Source organism: Sminthopsis crassicaudata, chromosome 4, assembly GCF_048593235.1.
Source record: "Sminthopsis crassicaudata isolate SCR6 chromosome 4, ASM4859323v1, whole genome shotgun sequence".
Lineage (NCBI taxonomy): Eukaryota > Metazoa > Chordata > Mammalia > Dasyuromorphia > Dasyuridae > Sminthopsis > Sminthopsis crassicaudata.
Genome location: NC_133620.1, coordinates 89,764,683 through 89,787,707, shown reverse-complemented (window position 1 = coordinate 89,787,707; position 23,025 = coordinate 89,764,683).

Genomic DNA, 23,025 nt, shown 5'->3' with positions numbered 1-23,025 from the left:
GACTCCCAAAAAAACTATTTTAATGACCTAGAAAAAATAACAACAAAGTTCATATGGAAAAACGAAAAGTCAAGAATTTAAAGGGAATTAATGAAAAAAAAAAATCAAATTAAGGTGGCCTAGTTGTATCAGACCTAAAATTATATTATAAAGCAGCGGTTACCAAAACCTTTTGGTATTTGTTAAGAAATAAACTAGTTGATCAGTGGAATAGGTTAGGTTCAAAGAAAAAAAATAGTCAATAATTTTAATAATCTAGTATAATATAATTATTAAACTATTAGATATGTGTAGTAGTGTTACTTCTGAAAGAATTTAAGCCAGACTGTCTCCAACCAAAGCAAAGATATTTTAATGAAATTTATATTGTGCATGTCATTACCAGAATACATATAGGAAAAAAAAAACTTATTGGACTATTAATTGGTGGTAATGCTATCAAACTAGAATCCAAAAATTCATCCAAGAATAGGAAAGAAGCAGAACTATGTAGGTGCCTAGTCTAAGGAAAGATTTTCTGAGGTTTCTAGTCCATTATCCTATTCTGCATTCTGTTGATGTACTTTCTTATTGTCCAATGTCTGTGTCTTATTTTGTAGAAACCATCATGTGGTCCTGATAATGTGCTTACAAAATATGCTGGCCTGTTCATTATTCTAATGAATTCCATGATTAAAGATTCTGTAGGGTTTGGGTCTTACAGAAAGCTTAGATTGGGTTATTTTGGGGGCTGCAATCAGAGTCCCATCATAATAATCTGTTTTGGACTCATAGAGTTAACCATGCTAATGGGACATCAGAGTAGATATATTTGATTTGATAATGAGCAATTGTAGTTAGAAGAAGTAGGTATATATGCTTGGGAGTTATCTGCATAGAAGTGACAACTTGAACCCTTGTGAATGGATATGATGACCAGAATAGCTGGAAACGGAAGGAAAAGGAGAGAAAAACTTCAGTTAAGTCAAATAAAATGTGGACTTAGAGAATAGAAGTATATTGAATTAAGCAGTTAAGATCTTAATGATAACTAGATAGGGGTATTTCAGGTAAAATTGAGAATTGAAAACCATTTCCAGGGACTCCAAGTGAACAAGAGGCAAATCAACAAACAAATAAGTAAATTTACCAGAAACAAGAAATAGAGATACTTTCTAGGAAAAAAAAGTATTAATTGAGAAGATGGATATTATTTTTTAAATTTGAAAATGGATCTAGATGAGAGATCAGTTTACATAGTGTGTCTCACATTTGCTGATGAGTTTGAGGGATATCTAGCAAAATCCTGGAAATCATCCTCTATGGGAATGGGAAGATGAGAAAAATTTGTTCCAGTAACAATAAAATAATCTGAGTTATACACTGTGGAAGGCTTAGATTTGCCTGACACTAAAGATGTCAATAATATCTACCATAACCTAGACCATTACCAATCATCTTGAACTTGATGATTCTGCAAGAGTGTGATGACTTTATTCAATTCTGCCTTACTCAAATCCAATTCTAGACATCATTCATCATCCATTCCCACAATAAAGTGATATTGTTTGTCCTCTAAAAAAAACAAGCATTTATATTTTAGTATACAGTTTTATTTCGACTCCAAAGTTCTATTTTATAACTTTTCTTCAATAATTTTCCATTTTATAGATACCAAATAGAATCAGTATAAACAGCAGGGGCTTTTCACGTCATCTGCTGCTGACATCCACTCCCTACCGGGACGCATAGGCTGGGCTTTGTGTCGCCTTTACTGTTCAGTCTTAAACCTCAGGGAAGCCACTAGAACACAGCACCCTCAAAGCAGAGCAGTGTTAATCTGCTCTGAGGCACTTCCAGGGAGCGGGTGGGGAACTTTCTCTCTCAGAGATCTCTCTTAGCTCATGCTCAGGAGCCGCTGCATCCATCCGGTCTGGGAGAAATAAATAAATAATTTCCTACCCCAGGGACAGACCCCAAAAGATTTTCTAAGTATGAGTAAAAAGCCAAGAAAAACTATTGATTCTTTCTACACAGAGAAAGAGCAGGTATCCAACCTGAAGGAAGTTAACAGCAGAGAGTCAGCAGATAACAGCCTAAAGGGGAACGATTCCTGCCCCCCCATCACATAACTCTCTCCTAGAAGAGTCTATTAAAAAGTTAAGAGAGTTTGAAGAAAAATGGGGAAAGGAAAGGGAAGCTATGATAGAGAATAACAACGTCCTGAAATTGGAGTTGGAAAAAATAAAGAATTCACAGGAGATTCAGGGAAACAAAATTTGTGAATTAGAAAAGGTTAAAAAAATCACAGGAAAATAGGATTTCTGAATTGGAAAAGACAAAAAAGTCTCAAGAAAAATAGGATTTCTGAATTGGAAAAAGAAAATAATTATCTAAAAAAATTAGGGAAATACTTACTGGGGATATCTATAGACCTGGAAAATAGATCTAGGAGAGATAATCTGCGGGTCACTGGACTTCCCTAAAACTCCTTCTGAAATAGACCCTAAAAAAAGAACACCACGGAATATTGTGGCTAAGCTGCAGAATTACCACACAAAGGAGAAAATCTTGCAAGCATCTAGAAAAGAACAATTTAAATACCAAGGTGCCACAACAAGGGTCACACAAGATCTGGCTGCATCCACATTAAAAGACAGAAGGGCCTGGAACCTTATATTCCAAAAGGCAAAAGATCAAGGATTGCAACCAAGAATAAACTACCCAGCTAAGTTTAGCATCTTTTTCCATGGGTCAAGGGAAAAAGCATAATCTGGGGATAATATGATGGCAGGAAATATAGAATTAGTAATTTTAACTGTAAATGTGAATGGGATGAACACTCCCATCAAACTGAGATGGATAGCAGACTGGATCAAAAATCAGAACCCTACAATATGTTATTTACAGGAAACACACTTAAAGCAGGGAGATACATACAGAGTAAAGGTAAAAGGTTGGAGCAGAGCCTATTATGCTTCAGGTAAAGCCAAAAAAGCAGGGGTAGATATCCTTATCTCAGATCAAGCAAAAGCAGAAGTCGATATAGTTAGAAGAGATAAGGAAGGAAACTATATCCTGCTGAAAGGAAGCATAAATAATGAAGCCCTATCAATACCAAACATATATGCACCAAGTGCTATAGCATCTAACTTTCTAAAGGAAAAGTTAAGAGAGTTGCAAGAAGAAATAGACAGTAAAACTATAATAGTGGGAGATCTCAACCTTGCACTCTCAGATTTAGACAAATCAAACCACAAAAAAAATAAGAAAGAAATGAAAAAAAGTAAATAGAACATTAGAAAAACTAGGTATGATAGACCTTTGCAGAAAATTGAATGGCAATAGAAAGGAATATACTTTCTTCCCAGCAGTTCATGGATCCTATATAAAAATTGACCATATATTAGGACATAAAGATCTCAAAATTAAATGTAGGAAGGCAGAAATAATAAATGCCTTCTTCTCAGATCACAATGCAATAAAAGCTACATTCAGTAAGAAGTTAGGGGTAAATAGACCAAAAAGTAATTGGAAACTGAATAATCTCATCTTAGAGAATGACTGGGTGAAAGAGCAAATTATAGAAACAATTAATAATTTCACCGAAGATAATGATAATGATGAGACATGATACCCAAATCTGTGGGATACAGCTAAAGCGGTAATAAGGAGAAAATTTATATCTTTAGAGGCTTATTTGAAGAAAATAGAGAAAGAGAAGATTAACGAATTGGGCTTGCAACTTAAAAAGCTAGAAAAAGACCAAATTAAAACCCCTCAACCAAAAAGTAAACTTGAAATACAAAAATTAAAAAGGATAAATCAATAATATTGAAAGTAAAAAAAAAAAAAAAACAACTATTGAATTAATAAATAAAACCAAGAGTTGGTTTTATGAAAAAGCTAATAAAATAGATAAACCTTTGGTAAATCTGATCAGAAAAAATAAAGAGGAAAATCAAAGTGTTAGTCTTACAAATGAAAAGGGGGATCTTTCCACCAATGAAGAGGAAATTAGAGAAATAATGAGTTACTTTGCCCAACTTTATGCCAATAAATTTGATAACTTAAGTGAAATGGATGACTTCCTCCAAAAATATAGGCTTCCTAGATTAACAGAGGAGGAAATAAATTGCTTAAATAGTCCCATTTCAGAAAAAGAAATAGAACAAGCTATTAATCAACTCCCCAGGAAAAAATCCCCAGGACCAGATGGATTTACATGTGAATTCTACCAAACATTTAAAGAACAATTAGTCCCAATGCTTTATAAACTATTCAAAAAAATAGGGGATGAAGGAGTCCTACTAAACTCCTTTTATGACACAGACATGGTACTGACACCTAAACCAGGTCGATCGAAAACTGACAAAGAAAATTATAGACCAATTTCCTTAATGAATATTGATGCTAAAATCTTAAATAAGATATTAGCAAAAAGACTTCAGAAAATCATCTCCAGGATAATACACTCTGATCAAGTAGGATTTATTCCAGAAATGAAGGGCTGGTTTAATATTAGGAAAACTATTAATATAATTGACCATATTAATAATCAAATTAATAAAACCCATATGATTATCTCAATAGATGCAGAAAAAGCATTTGACAAAATCCAACATCCATTCCTATTAAAAACTCTTGAAAATATAGGAATAAATGGAATATTCCTTAGAATAATCAGTAGCATACATTTACGACCGTCAGTAAGCATAATATGCATTAGAAATAACCTGTAACCTTTCCCAGTAGGATCAGGAGTGAAACAAGGTTGCCCACTATCACCATTACTATTCAATATAGAACTAGAAATGCTGGCCTCGACAATAAGAGCTGAGAAATAGATTCAAGGAATTAGAGTAGGAAATGAGGAAATCAAACTTATCACTCTTTGCATATGACATGATGGTATACTTAGAGAACCCCAAAGACTCTGCGAAAAAGCTATTAGAAATAATTCAGAATTTCAGCAAAGTGGCAGGATACAAAATAAATCCACATAAATCCTCAGAATTTTTTTATATCACCAACAAAATGCAACAGCAAGAGATACAAAGAGAAATTCCATTCCAAACAAATGTTGAGAGTATAAAGTATTTGGGAATCCATCTACCAAAGAAAAGTCAGTAATTATATGAGAAAAATTACAAAACACTTGCCACAAAAATAAAGTCAGATTTAAATAATTGGAAAGACATTCAGTGCTCTTGGATAGGCCGAGCGAATATAATAAAGATGACAATACTCCCCAAACTAATCTATTTATTTAGTGCTATACCAATCAGACTCCCAAGAAACTATTTTAATGACCTAGAAAAAATAACAACAAAATTCATATGGAAGAATAAAAGGTCGAGAATTGCAAGGGAACTAATTGAAAAAAAAAGGCAGAGGAAGGTGGTCTATGTGAACCAGATATAAAGCTATATTATATAGCAGCAGTCACCAAAACCATTTTATATTGGCTAAGAAATAGACTGGTAGATCAGTGGAACAGATTAGATACAAAGGATAAAAAAGGGTACATCTATAGCAATCTAATTTTTGAAAAACCCAAAGATACCAACATTAGGGATAAAAATTCATTATTTGGAAAAAACTATTGGGAAAACTGGAAATTAGTATGGCAGAAATTAGATATGGATCCACACTTAACACCATATACCAAGATAAGATCAAAATAGGTCCATGACTTAGGCATAAAGAATGAGATAATAAATAGATTAGAGGAACAGAGGATAGTCTACCTATCAGACCTGTGGAGGAGGAAGGAATTTATGAGCAGAGAACTAGAGATCATGATTGATCACAAAATAGAAGATGTTGATTACATCAAACCAAAAAGTTTCTGTACAAATAATACTAATGTAAACAAGATTAGAAGGGAAGTAACAAATTGGGAAAATATTTTTAAAGTTAAAGGTTCGGACAAAGGTCTCATTTCCAAAATTTATAGAGAACTGACCCTAATTTATAAGAAATCAAACCATTCTCCAATTGATAAATGGTCAAAGTATATGAACAGACAATTCTCAGATGATGAAATTGAAACTATATCCACTCATATGAAAGAGTGTTCCAAATCACTACTAATTAGAGAAATGCAAATTAAGACAACTCAGAAATACCAGTACACACCTGTCAGATTGGCTAAGATGACAGGAACAAATAATGATGAATGTTGGAGGGGATGTGGGAAAACTGGGACACTGATACATTGTTGGTGTAGTTGTGAAAGAATCCAGCCATTCTGGAGAGCAATTTGGAACTATGTCCAAAAAGTTATCAAAGTGTGCATACCCTTTGATCCAGCATTGCTGCTATTGGGATTATATCCTAAAGAATTACTGAAGAAGGGAAAGGGACCTGTATGTGCCAAAATGTTTGTGGCAGCTCTTTTTGTTGTTGCTAGAAACTGGAAGTTGAATGGATGTCCATCAATTGGAGAATGGTTGGGTAAATTATGGTATATGAAGTTTATGGAATACTATTGCTCTGTAAGAAATGACCAGCAGGAGTAATACAGAGAGTCTTGGAGAGACTATCATCAGCTGATGCTGAGTGAAATGAATAGAACCAGAAGATCGCTGTACACCTTAGTGCTGTATGAGGATATGTTCTGATGGAGATGGATATCTTCAACATAGAGAGGATCCAGCTCACTTCCAGTTGATTAATGATGGACAGAAATAACTGTGCCCAGAGAGGGAACACTGGGAAGTGAATGTAAATTGTTAGCACTACTGTCTGTCTACCCAGGTTACTTTTACCTTTGCAATCTAGTACTTGATGTGCAACAAGAAAATGGTATTTGCACACATATATTGTATCTAGGTTTTATTGTAACACATGTAGAATGTATTGGATTGTCTGTCATTGGGGGGAGGGAGTGGAGGGAGGGGGAGGATAATTTGGAGGGATGAATACAAGGGAAAATGTTGTGGAGAAAAATTGCTCATGCATATATACTGTGAAAAAAAATTCTAAATAAAAAAATAAATAAATAAAAAGAATCACTATAACCAGTTTTATACACGTGGCTCATTTTTGTTTCTATTCTTTTAAGTGTGTTGGTATAACATTAGATGGTATTGCTTGCTTAAAGCATATGTCTATTTTAGTTATATCTGCTTGCGGTTTTCTAAATTAATTTCCAGAATTGTTCCTACCAGCTTATTCAAAAGTGTACATACTCTAGTTTTCAAATTAATGCAAGGAAAAAAATCAAATAATTTGATTTATTCAAAAGTAACATAGACTAGATCAAAATGTACTAAACTGGAATTATTATCACATCCAGCCATTCTGGAGAGTGATTTAGAATTATGGTCAACAAGTTATCAAACACCCTTTTATCCAGCAGTGTTACTACTGGGCTTATATCCCAAAGAGATCTTAAAGAAGGGAAAGGGACCTGTATGTGCAAAAACGTTTATGGCAGTCCTCTTTGTAGTGGCTAGAAACTGGAAACTGAGTGGATGCCTCTCAATTGGAGAATGGCTGAATAAATAGTGGTATATGGGTGTTATATAACATTACTGTTCTGTAAGAAATGACCAATAGGATGGACAGACTTACATGAAGTGATGTTGAGTGAAATGAGCAGGACCAGGAGATCATTAGATACTTCACCAACTATATGATGATCAATTCTGATGGATATAGCCCTCTTCAACAATGAGATGAAACAAAATGGCTCCAGTAGAAGAGTAATGAATTGAACCAGCTACAACCAGCAAAAGAAGTCAGGGGAATGAGTTTGAACCACTATATAGAATTCCCAATCACCTGCATTTTTGATGTTCCTCATAGGTTATTTGTACACTATTTCAAAGTCCAATTATTTTTTTGCAGCAAAATAACTGTATGGACACATATTCATATATTGCATTTAACATATACTTTAACATATTTAACATGTATTGGTTTACCTGGTCACTTGAGGAAGACGTGGGGGGGAAGGAGGGGAAAAATTGGAACAAAAAGGTTTTGCAATTGTCAGTGCTAAAAAATTGCCCATGCATATATCTTGTAAAGGAAAAGGTATAATAAAAATAAAATAAAATTTAAAAATGTACTAAACTATGTACATTCAAAGTATGGATGACTTTGCTTCCACCTATAATGTAGATGGGATTTTTAAGGATAAATGGAAGAAAATGGCTTCTGAAGACCCTTCTAAGCCAGACAGTTGGAACTCAGTCTACCATACTGTTTTAGACAGTTACATCAGTAAAAACTAATAAAAAATGATAGTAGCTCACTTAGATATTATGTTTTATGAGGTATTTTACACAGATTACTTCATTTGAACTTCCTTGTAATTCAGTGTGATTGTTTTGTTTCCATCTTATAGGATTTAAAATCCATAAGGCTAGCAACTATATTATTTTTTCAGTGTATTATCCAGTAAGAGCTACCTAGCACCCTGTCTATTATACTGTAGCTATTTAATACATGTTTGAATGAATGAGTATACAGAGTTTTAGAGATTTTATGAGATTGGTAAATCACCCACCTGTTAAGTCAGCAATGGGATTTCTATTAGATTATTTGTTACTACAAATCCAGAATCTCATTCACTGTAGTGGGTTTTCTCACTAGAGTATTTTCTCTTCAAGGTTAATCCTTCTACATTGCCACAATTTAGACACTATATTTATTTCTCTTTACTATGAGGTAAATAGTGTCTACATTTCATAGATTAGGAAATTTTTCTCAGAAATATTAAGTGGCTTGCAAAGAGTCTTATAGCTAATATTTTAAATGAACTACAAGCTCAGTTCTTTCTTTATCTTCTTGTATCTCCCATAATTTGATCATCTATGAATAATTGAAACAAAAGAAAATTGAACATGCCATTCGGAACTACTGTATGGTGAATACTGAGATGATAAACTACAGTTCGTTACTGAAACTATGCTAAAGCTTATACTCTTCTGGTTTACTCTTTGATGACCCAGGGTAACTCTTATGGCACAATAAGAACCATAAGACATGATATTGGAGAGGACAAATGACATATTAGTTTTGGTACTGTTTAATGCCTTTCTCCTTAGTAGAAGGTCAGGCAGCAATTGGTAATTCTTGATTCCATGCTTTATGAATGAATGTTTTAGGAAGTAACCTGTAGCACAATTGATTTGGTGCTGGGAGGGGTAATACAGATTACCAAGTCTAATCTGCTCATTTTAAAGATGAGAAATCCCAGAGGAGAAAAATATTTGCCCATGGTAACAAAAGTAATATGTATTTAAGGGAGAATTCAGAGTGAAAAGCTGGATTTTCTTGACTCCAAGGCCAGCTGGTTATTCCAAGTGTCATCCAATCTGAAACAACACTAGCAGAAGCAATAATAATAACCCCTTCCCCATCACCACTAAGCATTTAATAAATATCCAATACATTCCAATTGAAGGCAAAAAGAGAAGAGGCAGAAAAGGATTAGATGAATTGTGTCATGGAAGCAATGTCTATCAACTTCAAAAGATAATGGGAGATAGAAAACCCTGATATTCTGTGGTTCATGGGATCACAAAGAGTCAGAAATGACAATGAATGAACAGCAACAAGAATATGTTCCAGTACTGAGAATATTCTAAATTTTGGGAATACAAATAAAAACAAAGATCCCTCAAGGATCTTACTCCTGATAGGGTAATATAATAAAATTAAAAAAAAAAAGAGCTGGAAAGCAGAACATTGAAGGAGGTACTCATGTGGGACCATTGACTCAGAAGAACTTGAAGAGTTATTAAGATATGACTGGTTCAAACATTTTCTTTAAACTTAATTTCTGCATAGAAACTGCCAACAAAAGCAAATTATTGTAGGAATAGATGAACATCTATTGAAAGAAGCACTAGAATGCAGGGGATTTCTATATCAAAGAAACTTCTGTTACATGTCTGGAGATGCTTGACTATGCCTTGATTCTACCACTTGGAGGCATTAGGGATGGTATAGGATTTAGGGGATAGGCATATGCTAAGTTACTGTTTGTAAAGAATCAGCAACCTATGTTCTGCTGTTGTCTACCAGTAGGACAGGAGCTGACTTAGAGTGAAAAGGAGTAGAGAATCTTAGTAAGTAAAGATGACTTCCTGCCTTTTCTTTTAACCTTCAGGGTTATATCATTCTATGACTATGAAAGATATCTCCTTAAGCTACTACTATGAACCTGTCTCCAAAGACATTTTTTCTCTTTTGGCAGTTAAAACTCCTCAACTTTAAAAAGCAGCAAAGGACTTTCATATTTTAAATGCTCTCTCATAACCTGTCTCTTTGTTTGTTACTTCTGAGGTTCAAGAATGTATTCTTTATCTTCCCTGAGGGAAGCTTCTTCAACTATTACATTCTAAATGTGTAAGTAAAAACACATCTTTTGAAAACAGATTTGGGTGATATATTTCTCACTGTTTCCTAGAATAATATCCAAACTCTTTTAGCAGGCTGCTTAATTGATACTTTGAATAATTAAAGCATCTTTAAAAATAAGAACAGAGGCCTTTTTTCAGAATTTGTCCATTTTTAAACTTTTTTTCTTATAAAAAAAACAAAACTGATACTTAAGTTAATATATTCATATTTTCATATATGTATATGATCAACACATAAAAACTATATAAAGCCATTTGCAAATATGCATGTGATTATATCTTCATATATATATATATATATATATATTTAACATGTAGGTACATGTGAATATTTTTATATATAGTATAATAACCTAGTGTATGTGCATTTACATGCTGATGTATGGATATGTGCATATATGTATGTATGCTGGCAAATATAATACTGGACCAAGATGTAGGAAAACCAAAGTTCAAATATAACATCAGCTATTTAGTTTGTGTGTAACCTTGGAAAAGTCACTTAACACCTCTTTGCCCTACTTTTTTCAATTGCAAAATGGGGATAATGATGTTACTTATTTCCCATGTTTGTTATGAGAATGAGAATCAAAAGACACAATATTTGTAACAATTCTTAGCACAATTCTGGCACATAATAATCCAAGCTAACATTGGTCAGCAGTGGTTTCAACTTAGGTACTGAACTTGGAAAGAAAAAGAAAAACAAAATAACTCCCATTAAGGAACTAAATTAAGTTGTGAGATTAATTTCTCTATTTTTAGAAGATCAAGATATTTTGTTGGTGCGTGTGTGTATGTGTGTGTGTGTGTGTGTGCAAAAGAAAGAGAGAGAGAGAGAGAGAGAGAGAGAGAGAGAGAGAGAGAGAGAGAGAGAGAGAGAGAGAGAGTTATGCCCCCAATATACGTTGGAGGAGTGGATATATTTTTTCTTGAAGTAAATATAAAATCAAATGTCAAGCGCTTATGTGGAATTGTAGTGCTAGTTATCGCACCCTAAAAATTGTAGGAAATGTTTAGTAGAGGTAGAAGACAATGGCAAGGTAAAAAAAAAAAGAAGGCATCTCTGATTCCTTCAATTCTTGAGAATAAAAAGGTAGTAGAAGGAGATATAATGGGCAAGTACCTGAGAGCATGGGAAAAAGTCAACCATCATATATATATATATATATATATATATATATATATATGCCTTTAATTTCCTGAAGATAATTCATATCCCTGATTGCTTAATTATATTTCTAATACATTATGAATTTGTAATTCTACCCCAGATATATTATTATTTAAAACTATTGAGCAAGTTCTATAGTTTGCTTACATAGCTATATGTCATCATCTGTTCAATGGATAGTCTTCACAATTTGGTTTTTCTTGTGTGGGAAAATTGATATGATGTTAACTGTTTAAAATACCAATGCTTTGTCATTATGAGTAGGAGAAAGGGGAAACAGTAGATTGAAAAATTGAAGATGAATGCCACATGGAGAATAATGATTTTATGATGAGTATGAGCCACCTATAAAGATAAGTATGGAAAGAAAGAAAGAAACATAATAATGTAAAAGTCAAGTTTTGAAGAGGTAGGGATATTTAATGTTACCAATTAATAAGAACCAGAATGATTTAGGTTGGAGGCATGGTCCTTGAGAAAGAAATATAGTGGATAAGCCCTAAGATATATTGAAAGGTTTCAGAGAAGGAAGGAAGGAAAGAAGGAAGGAAGAGAGCCAAAAAGGAGGGGAGGGAAGGAGGGAAGAGATAAGAGGAGAGGGAGGAAAGATGAAAGAATTGTTGCTTTGTCCAACTGACCAATTATTTTGCATGGTGAAGGCACAAACTGACACATAGCTCTTTACCCATAAAAAAATAAAGTTCATCATTCTGTAGCCAGCCTAGTCAGAGTCCCCAAAGAACTCTGTAAAGCTTGATCCTCAGAAAGATATATGGTCCTTTGCTGAACCTCTACTCTAAATCTTTCCAGATTAATTTTCTGCAGAAATTGGCCCTATTATCATAGCTTTTCAGAGTTCAGGTCAAGACAAATAGAACTTTGATGGAGGTTATAATTGTTCTGTAATATAAACAAAACATGTTTGCTAATTATGAATGGAACACCTCAGTAGCGGATTTGCATTTATGTATTGTAAATTCTGGTCATAATTACTATATATTTATTTCTTCAAGGGATTTTAAAAGGATTTGAAAATTTATAACTTTTCTTTCCCTTTGCTCATTAAGTCATTTATTCATGGAATCTTTAATCAGAAATGGGCTCAATATTATATTACATTATATTATATACTTAATATAAATCTATTATATAAAAGATCACATTTAAAATCTATTATTTGCCCTTTAAATCCTTTCATAATCTGGATACTTTCTTCCTTTTCAATATCCTTGTACTTTTCTCAGCTCTACATACCCTAAATACATCAATACTTCTTGTTACTAACAGTGAACACTGTATTTCTTGATACCATCCCTTTTAAGAGATTGTTGTCCATGCCTTAATTCTCTGCCTTCTGATTTCCTTTAATATTCAGCTCAAAACCCATCTTTTGAAGTAAGCTTTGCCCTATTCTCCAACATTACCTTTTCATTACATAGCACACATGTTCTAGGTAAATAGCATCCTTCCCATGTTCTCCAATGACCCAAAGTTAGGATGAATGATTAATACATTAGATTATAAGATCAGAATATAAAAAGATATTGATGGACCAATATATAGAGATGACTCTAACAAGGTTAAATTTAATAGGAATAACAGCAAAGTTTTCAATATGGGTAGAAAAAATGAACTTCAAAAGTTCAAATTAAGAAAGCAAGGTGATTTAAAAAAGACTTAGAAAAAGGATGTCAATATGAATCAACTGTTTGGTTTTAGTGGGAAATTAAAGCTTATTTTTAGCTGAAATGAGGTAGATGTGGGAACTAGGACTCCTATGATACTTTAATTTGATGAGAAAATCACATCTGGTATATTGCTATGAGCATTTGTAAATGAAAAGAGCTCTAAACTATGAATTTGAAAGTCTCAGTTCTGTTCTGATTTTGCCACAGCTTAACTGTGTGACTTAGAGGAAGCCACTTAATCACCACAGACGTTCACTTTTTCATCTGAAAAAGGAAGGTATTTAAACAGATGATTTCTGGCAAAATTTTCTATTTTGTGAGACTATTCTGACTATATTCTATTGAATAGGAAACAATGGGAACCAAAACTATACTGCTATGCATTCCAACAATAGACCTCTTATTAGTTTAGCAGCAAAAGTCCTATCCAAAAATATTTACCACTGACTCAAGCTCTTAGTTTACGCCTTTATCAAATAGATAGATAAGATGAGTGGAGATTTCTAAGGAAGACTAACACAAGGCACTGTGATCTCATAATATATGGAGAAGCACACTACTTCCATGACAGAACAACCAATGAGCTGGAGCATTCACCAGAAAGGTCCATGGCTATTACATGATCTCTTAGACTCAATTCCAAGTCTAAGTCTATAATACTGTTTCTCATTTCTCTATTTCAAAGCAATAGAGAAATTGGCCTCTACAACTGCTAGCTTTCATTTATCCTTAGAAATATATTAAATATTTGTCCTTTTTGTCTCTAAAAAAAGGATACTAACATTAGCATTCATCAGCTCAGTAATTAGCTTCTTAACTTGCTTAGGCTTCAAAGACATTTCTCACAACTACTAGTAGAAAAATATTCCCTTAAGTTATTAAGGAATATTTCTATCAGGAGAATTTTTAGGAAAGACAGATATTTCTCTCCCTAGTTTATTGCTAGAGTGTTTACTGTTCCTATCTGTGATGAATCCTTAAATTTATCCAGTTATTCCATGATAGAATTTGTCCATTAATGCTCCTATGTCTCTACTACTCTTCTGTTACCCTTCATCACTTTTCTCTAAGGAAGCTCTCTAATGTTTTCTCATAAGAAAATTCCATTAAAAGTGATCAGTCCACATGACAGTTCCTGTTACATTTACTTTCTATATTCTATCAGATGCCAAATGTTGTTGCATGCTGTCAAATATCTCACATTTATCCCTAGTTTTTACACTCAAATATGCTCATTCAAGTCCTTATTCACTCTCACCTGTGTTATTGAAACAGCCTAGTAATTGGTGTTCTTACAATAGCCAGATCAGTATTCCCAAGGAACTGTTTTATGTCACTCCCTTCTTAAAAAAAAAAAAAAAAAAAACACCAGTGGTTTATTATTGCATTGACAACAGAAAACTACAGCTTTAGTATTTTAAGTTCCTTCAAGAATGTTTACAACCTCCCTCCCTGGGTTTATTTAATATTATTCCCACTAATATACTTTATATTTAACCAAAATGGCTTGTTTTTTTTTTTTTTTTTCCCCATATCGATTATTCCATACCTTACTTTCCTTTTATTGAGTAAACTATCTTCAGATTCCCTCTCCTGAAATGCCCTTTATCCTCCCTTAAGGACTAAGTGTAGTTGTTCTGACTCCTATTGTATTTTGGTATTTATTTTTCTGGGTGGGTACTTATTACTCCTTTCAACATATCACACTTCCAGCCAACTTCCCACCCTATAAATGTTAGCTCTTTGAAGGAATGGGCCACTTAGTTTTTGCTTTGGTATCCCCAGAACTTAGCAGAGTGATGGGAATACATTAGATTTTATTAAATAATAAATGATAAATTAATCAATATATAGCTGAATAACTATAGCTTCTGACTACTATATTTGTTTAGAGAGATATCTTTAAAAAGTAGAGAAAATCAGAAGGTATTTTTTTTCAGGAAAATAACTATCATTGATCTTGTGGCAAACGATACCTACTGCCCAATTTTTTGGCATATTCTGTTCCCAAGATCTCAAGTAGCTTATAAAACAGCCCAATGTTTTAGGCTTTTCCCAGTAGTATATGTGATAAATAGAAGTTAAAATCTACATTTTTGTTCAAAGCCAAATTGTTCTACTGCTATGAAATTTTACTTGATTCTCATTCCTATCAGTACACTAAGATTTTCAGTCTTAATGTAGTAATTAATTTAGAAACAATAAACAAGCCAGAGGTTTGTGCTACCAATTTTAAATAAGTTATCTAAAATCAGCCTCACAAGATGAAAATAGCATGAGTCTCTTCTTAGAGTTATATTATCAGTAACTGAATTGTGGGTTCTTGCAACTCAACTACAGTGACTTTGGTTGAAGTAATAAAAGCTAACTCTTTCACTAGGACCTTCTATTTGATTTCTCCCAATCTAACTCCATAAATTCAAAATACTCTCTATCTACATTTTTGGTATAGTGGTAAACATAGCTGACTTCCAAAATACTTTCCATCTTTACTTATATTCAAATGTCTCTTGAAATCCCACTTCCTACATTGTCTTTCCCTGCTGGGAGAGAACTGTTATCTCCCAATTGATATTGGATCAGAAATAAAATGAGTTTTGGAAGTGGGTGATCATCTATTTAATGATTAATGAAAAGACTGAAGTCTTTATCCCAAAGTACCTATTCTCACATATATTCTATAATTGTAATGTATCATGGACATTTACATTGAAGACTGTTTATAGTGCATATTTTCTAAATGGCTTGCTTCATCACATGGAGATTTCTCACTAAAAGCTCTTGTATTTTTTTAACCCATTATTACTAGCCAGATTACATTACAGTAATAAGGACATGAGCTATAGTTATTAAATATTTCTATTCAGTAGTAAACATAGGTGAGTGCTACATAAATTATATCCTCATGACAATGATTTCACAGCACAAAAGTAATTGTGTTTCACAAATGCAAATTTTATCTTGATTACAGGAATTATATATTTTACATTTGTATTTTTAAATTTCATTTACCTTTCAGAATTAAGAAGAATAATCTAAAATCCTCTAGGACTTATTATTATCCTGGAAAATAAGGTAACAGCATGGTTTTTCTATGCATTACAAAGATTTATTTAATAAAATTATATAGTCAGTAGATGGCACTGTTTATTTTATTAATAATAACTGAACATTTCTATATTTTTTAATAAAATAGGTTGAATAATAGGATTATTTAATAGAAATGTATATCTATGTATACATTTCCCATCAGACTGTCCATTTGATTTCCCTGAACTTGTGGTTTCAGTACATAGACAAACTTGGGAGTTAAAATAGGAAAATTCTCACTAGTTCTGTTTATAATTTATGTTTAATACAACCATTTTCTTTGAAGTATTTGATGCATTGAACCTCAAAATAAAATTTCCATTAACAATAATTATTCTTTTTTCTTTATCGATGGTATTTTTCTTTAACAAAAGATACCCAAAATGATGCTGTTAACAAATTACGTGAATTTCAGTTGAGCTTGGTTTATCACTTAAATCATTTGTGTAACTCAGGTTTAAGAGAAGTAGAAGTGATCACTGAGTTTGGACTTCTGCATGTTTAAATAGACAAAAAAGAAATGTCATTATAGAGATTCAATGGTATATTGCAAATTTTGTTATCTTAGGTTTTTTAAAGTTATTGTATTTAAAATATACATAAATACATATATATGTATGTATACATGTTTTCACATAAATCACATGTCCTTGTCTTTCAAATGGCTGTATTTCATGCCTTGAATATTTTTCTTTTTCATCTCCACCCCTTAGAATACTAGGTTTCCTTCAAGACTCAATTGCAGTACCCCCTTCTCTTTACACAAAGACACATGTATTCTCTCTCTCTCTCTCTCTCTCTCTCTCTCTCTCTCTCTCTCTCTCTATATATATATATATATATATATATATATATATATATTTACATATATATATGTGTGTGTGTATAATATATATATATACATATATATATATATGTATATGTATGTATATATGTAATGTTATATTTCTCTAAATTGTAATCCTTCTCTGTGAGGAGGTTTCCTAGATAGCTTCTGGAAGGCAGCCTCAGTTCAGTTCCAATAATCCCAAAATGCAGCCAGGAGTTAAAGTCCTGATCCTCTATTGTGTCCTTCGAAGTCCTGAATCTTTTCCTGGGCCCAGTTGGCTTTAGTAGAGGCCTATCTCTCTCCTTGGTTCCCTGAGAGCTCTTGTCAGAATGTCTCCAGCCAGCTTTAGTCTCTAGCTCCCTTTGAATCCAAAGTCTCCAGCCAGCAAGAAGGTAGACGTGGGAATGAAATCTTGACTATTCCTCCAAGAGTGTGGGAATGTGGGTTTCTCAGAATTCAATAATAGTTGTGAATCTCCTGGAAGTCCATGAGCTTGCTTTTCCTTTAGACTTGTGAATATCTTGGACTTGCGAATCTCTCCACTGAAATCCTGGCTCTCCAAATCTCCTTGAGCTTCCCTGAAATTCTTTCCGGAAGTCCTTTCCTTACACAATCCAGACTCTGGCTCTCTCTACTGAATCCTGGCTCCTTATATGCTCCCAGAGAATGGGCTTGTGAGTACTCCCTGGGCCTGTGGGAGCTCCTTAAAAGTATGATCTCTTTAAAGGTGTTAATTTCATATTTGGACCAATGAGTGAACTCCTTTAAAGGTGTAAACTCCTTTAAAGGTTTGAACTGAGTGCATAAGTACCTTGTAAGAATCCTAACATATATATATATATATATATATATATATATATATATATATATATATATATATATATATATATATATATATATATATCAGTTTGTGTGTGTGTGTGTGTGTGTGTGTGTGTGTGTGTGTGTGTGTGTATGAAAGAAAAAAAAAACAGAAAATCAGAGGAGGGGAAGTGTTAGGTTCTTACTAAGTGCTAATGAGATAATGAAATATTAGATTCTTACTAAGTGCTAAGTTGGTACTTGACAATTCTCTAGTTCTAGCCATGACTGGGAGTTTTACTTGTGAATTTCTGGGGAAGAGCTTGCCTGCTTAGGAGGAGCAAGTTCATTGGTTGAATTAATTTTTCCCAGAAGCCCTTGCATTATCCCATGCCCTTTCTCTGGGAGGATAAAAGAGGGCAGTTCTGGAGGAAAAGGGAGTCTCTGCTCTAGACCAGACTTGAGGCAGCTCTCTGCAGGAAGGGAAATCACTTCTCTGTACCAGAGTTAATGGCAACTGTCTGGAGACAATGGCTCTCTACAGGAAGAAGAATCTGTCTGAGAGATTTGAGTTGACACAGCAGCTCTCCTCCCAGAGAGAGATCAGCAGCTTCTGGATACAACAGCATGTTATAGGGAAGGAGGGAAAAAGAAAGAGGAGAGAAAGGGAAAGAATGATAGAGGGAGTAAGGAAGAGGGAGAAGGAAAAGAAGAGGGCAAATAACTTCTCTATGAGGAAATAAAATTCAAATTGAAATTTTTTTATTAAAGCTTTTTATTTATAAAACATCTGCATGGGTAATTTTTCAACACCGACTCTTGAAACCCTTGAAAAACCTTCTGTTTCAAATTTGCCCTCCTTCCCTCCACTCTTCCCTAGATGCAGGTAGTCCAATACACATTAATATGTCAAAATATATATTACATCCAAGTTTTACTTATATATATATATGTATATATATATATATATATATATATATATATATATATAGTTATCTTGCTGCACAAGAAAAATCAGATCAAGAAGAAAAAAAACGAGAAAGAAAACAAAATGCAAGCAAACAACAGCAAAAAGAGTGAGAATGCTATGTTGTATTCTACACTCAGTTCCCATGGTCCTCTCTTTGAGTGTAGATGGCTCTCTTCATTACTGAACAATTGGAACTGGTTTGAATCATCTCATTGTTGAAGAAAGCCACCTTTATCAGAATTGATCATTATATAGTGTTGTTGCTATGTATAATGATCTCCTGGTTCTGATCATTTCACTTAGTGATAGTTTATGTAAATCTCTCCAGGTCTCTCTGAAATAATACTGATGGTTGTTTCTTACAAAACAATTATATTCCATAACATTCATATACCACACTTATTCAGCCATTCTCCAAATGATGGGCATCCATTCAGTTTCTACTTTCTTGCCACTACAAAGACAGCTGCTGCAAACATTTTTGCACATGTGGGTTCCTTTCCTTCCTTTGTGATTTCTGTGGGGTAGTAGTAACACTGCTGAGTCAAAGTGTATGCACAATTTGATAACTTTTTGAGTATAGCTCCAAACTGCTCTCCAGAATGAATGGATCTGTTCATACTTCTACCAAAAATGTATCAGTGTCCCAGTTTTCTCACATCCCCTCCAACATTCATCATTATCTTTTTCTGTCATCCTAGGCAATCTGAGAGATGCGTAGTGGTATCTCAGAGTAGTCTTAATTTGCATTTCTCTGATCAATAGTGATTTGGAGCACCTTTTCATATGACTAGAAATAGTTTCAATTTCTTCGAAAAATTTTCGTTTCATATTCTTTGAATGTTTATCAATTGGAGAATGACTTGATTTCTTATAATTTGATGTCTTATAAATTCAAGACAATTCTCTCTATATATTAAAAATGATTCCTTTATCAGAACCTTTGAATGTAAAAATGTTTTGCCAGTTTATTGCTTCCCTTCTAATCTTGTTTGCATTAGTTTTGTTTATACAAAACATTTTTAACTTAATATTATCAAAATTATCAATTTTGTGATCAATGGTGACCTTTATATCTTCCTCCTTCACTGGTCTGAGAGATAAATTATTCCATGTTCTCCTAATTTGTTTATAGTATCATTCTCTATGTCTAGATCATGAACCCATTTCAACTTTATCTTGGCATATGATCTTAAGTGTAGGTCAATGCCTACATTCTGCCATATTAGTTTCCAATTTTATAAGCAGTTTTTGTCAAATAATGAATTCTTATTATTTTGGGTTTGTCAAACATTAGATTGCTGTAATTATGGACAGTTTTATCTTGTGAACCTAACCTATTCAACTGATCAACTAGTCTGTTTATTAGCCAGTAACAAATGGTTTTGATGACCACTACTTTATAATATAGTTTTAGATCTGGTACAGCTAGGCCACCTTCATTTTTTTTTTCATTAATTCCTTTGAAATTCTAGACTTTTTGTTCATCCAGATGAATTTGGTTGTTATTTTTTCTAGCTCATTAAAATAGTTTCTTGGGAGTCTGCTTGGGAGTATAGCATTAAATAAATAGCTTAGTTTAGCTAGTATTGTCATCTTTATTATGTTCGCTCAGCCTATCCAAAAGCACTTGATATTTTCCCAGTTGTTTAGATTTTGACTTTGTTTGTGGAAAGTGTTTTGTAGTTTTGATCATACAGTTCTTGACTCTCCCTTGGCAGATAGATTTGAAAATATTTTATACTATTGGCATAGTTATTTTAAATGTAATTTCTCTTTGTTGGATTTCTGTTTGGATGATATATAACAATGCTTATGATTTATGTAGATTTCAGAGAGTGATCAAGATGGAGTTAACTGTGAATGGAATAGGGTGTGGTGGGGAATGATTTTCTACAAAGGCACAAAGTTGAGCGAATCACTAAGTCAAGTAAAAAAATAAAAATAAACAGATAATTACTAACCAGGCTTGCTTTGGACCAGTCACTCTTCTAAATACTGAGTATACAAAATAAGGGGAAAATAAGAATAAGAATAAAATACTCCTTGTTCTCAAGTAGCTTCCATGGGACAGTTCATAACTTGTAAAAGTAAATGACTATGTACAAACAGAGTATGAATAGATAGCTAATAGATTGATAGATTAATATTTTTTTTCACAGACAGAAGAAACACCATTAAGTGGGATCTGGAAAGGCTTTAAGGTATGGTTTTAACTAGTTTAAAATTTCCAGGAAAGCCTGGAAATGGACATGAAGAGGGAAAGTATTTCACATTTAAGGATCAGCCAGTAAAAATTCATGGAATTAGTAGATGGAGAAACTTGTGGGAATAAAATCAAGTCCAGGTTATTTGGACTTTAGGGACATGGTTGGGGAATAAAGTGTAATACTATTGGAAAGAAAAAAAGGTCAGAAACTTTGTATTTAATTCTGGAAATGAAAGGGAGTAACTAGAATTTATTGACGAGGGCAGTGACATAGTTAAGTGGTTTTGACAAATAGTTTTTTCATCTGATGCTATTCACAGATAGAAGGACCACATGTATTACTATTCTAATTATCTATGTTAAGCTGAAGTTCTGCAAACGGTTTATGGTTGGATGAATAGGAAAGGGGACATCTATAAAATCTATTATGAATAGAGACATGGCAAGATTTGATAAGGGAATAGATATGGTGGATGAATTGAGGAGGACACCAAAGTTATAAATCTGGTTGGATGATGATTCCATCAGTAATAACTGAGAACTTAGAAGAGGGCAAGATCTGGGAGGAAAGATAATTCTGTTTTGAAGATACTGTTTTAAATGGCTATGTGACAGTTTAAGATGTGCAAAAAGTGGGGTTCTCAAGAGAAAATGAAGATTGTATTTATAAATCTGGGAATTATCTGCATAGAGATTATTACCCTCACAGTAGTTGATCTATCAACGAGTAAAAGGTGTAATGACCTCGTTAGTACCTTGGATACCTTAGAATCAGTTGGAGTCAGGATAAGCAAAAGCCTTTATCTTTATTCTTGGTTTTGTAGAGTAGCAGTCAAGGAAAATGGATACAGGAATCTCCACACCTTCTTTCTCTCTCCCCACCAAAATGTCACTCTCCTTGTCTTACTCCACCCTCTGATCCCTCTCACAATTCTCTATCTATACCCACATATTGAGCCAGCTCAGAATACTTGGACAGGGCCATTCTTCAAGCATATGTTAATAGAATACTGTCCAATTGGTAATTAGCTTTAAGTGCTTGGTTATCCAAGTGCATCTGCTCAGAGATTCATCCCTTTAAGTAGAGGGAGAAGAAATGTATAATTAGTCTGAAATTATGTTGCTATAGCTAAAGTTAATGGACATTATATTGATGAAGATCTAGTACAGAAACAAGAATTTTTCAACTACATTACAGAAAAACCATGATAGAATAGTGACATGAGACTTAGAAGAAAGTATCCAATTAGAGAAGGTGATCATCAGTGTCAAAAATTGCAGGAAGGTTAAAAGACTTACAAGAAAAGAACATTAGGCATTTGCCATTTAAAACATGTCTGGCAACTTTAGAGAAAGCATCTTTAATACAATGCTGAGTTCAAAAGAAATTCCTCAACCCCCTTTTTCCCTTCATCTCTGTAATTAGTCAATACACATTTATTAAGGAAGACAGTATGTCAGGCATTCTATTAATGCAGTTTTTTTTTCTCTAGATCACTAATAATGCAACTGTATCCAAATGCAATGATGCTTTTTACCATTTTCATTTATTTTAAATCTGTGGGATATTTGATGCCAATATCATCCCCTGACTTAGCAATAAAAAATACAATTCAGTTTGTTCACTGTTCAGTACAGTGAAATGATATACATATACACACACAACTTTACAATACAAACTAATTTAGGATCTTTTGTGCATGCAGCATTCTATGATTGATACTAAAGGATATGAGATTTTCCATTCTCAGGATTTTATATGTTGGTAGTATGATAAGAAAAATGGAAAATTGCTTTTCTTAGTAATCTCTCTTCCTTACTTTCCATAATTAATGTTAACACCTTGTAATTTTATTCTTATTCACTATAACTGCCTTCTTTATTTCAGTTGTTGCCTTTTCAT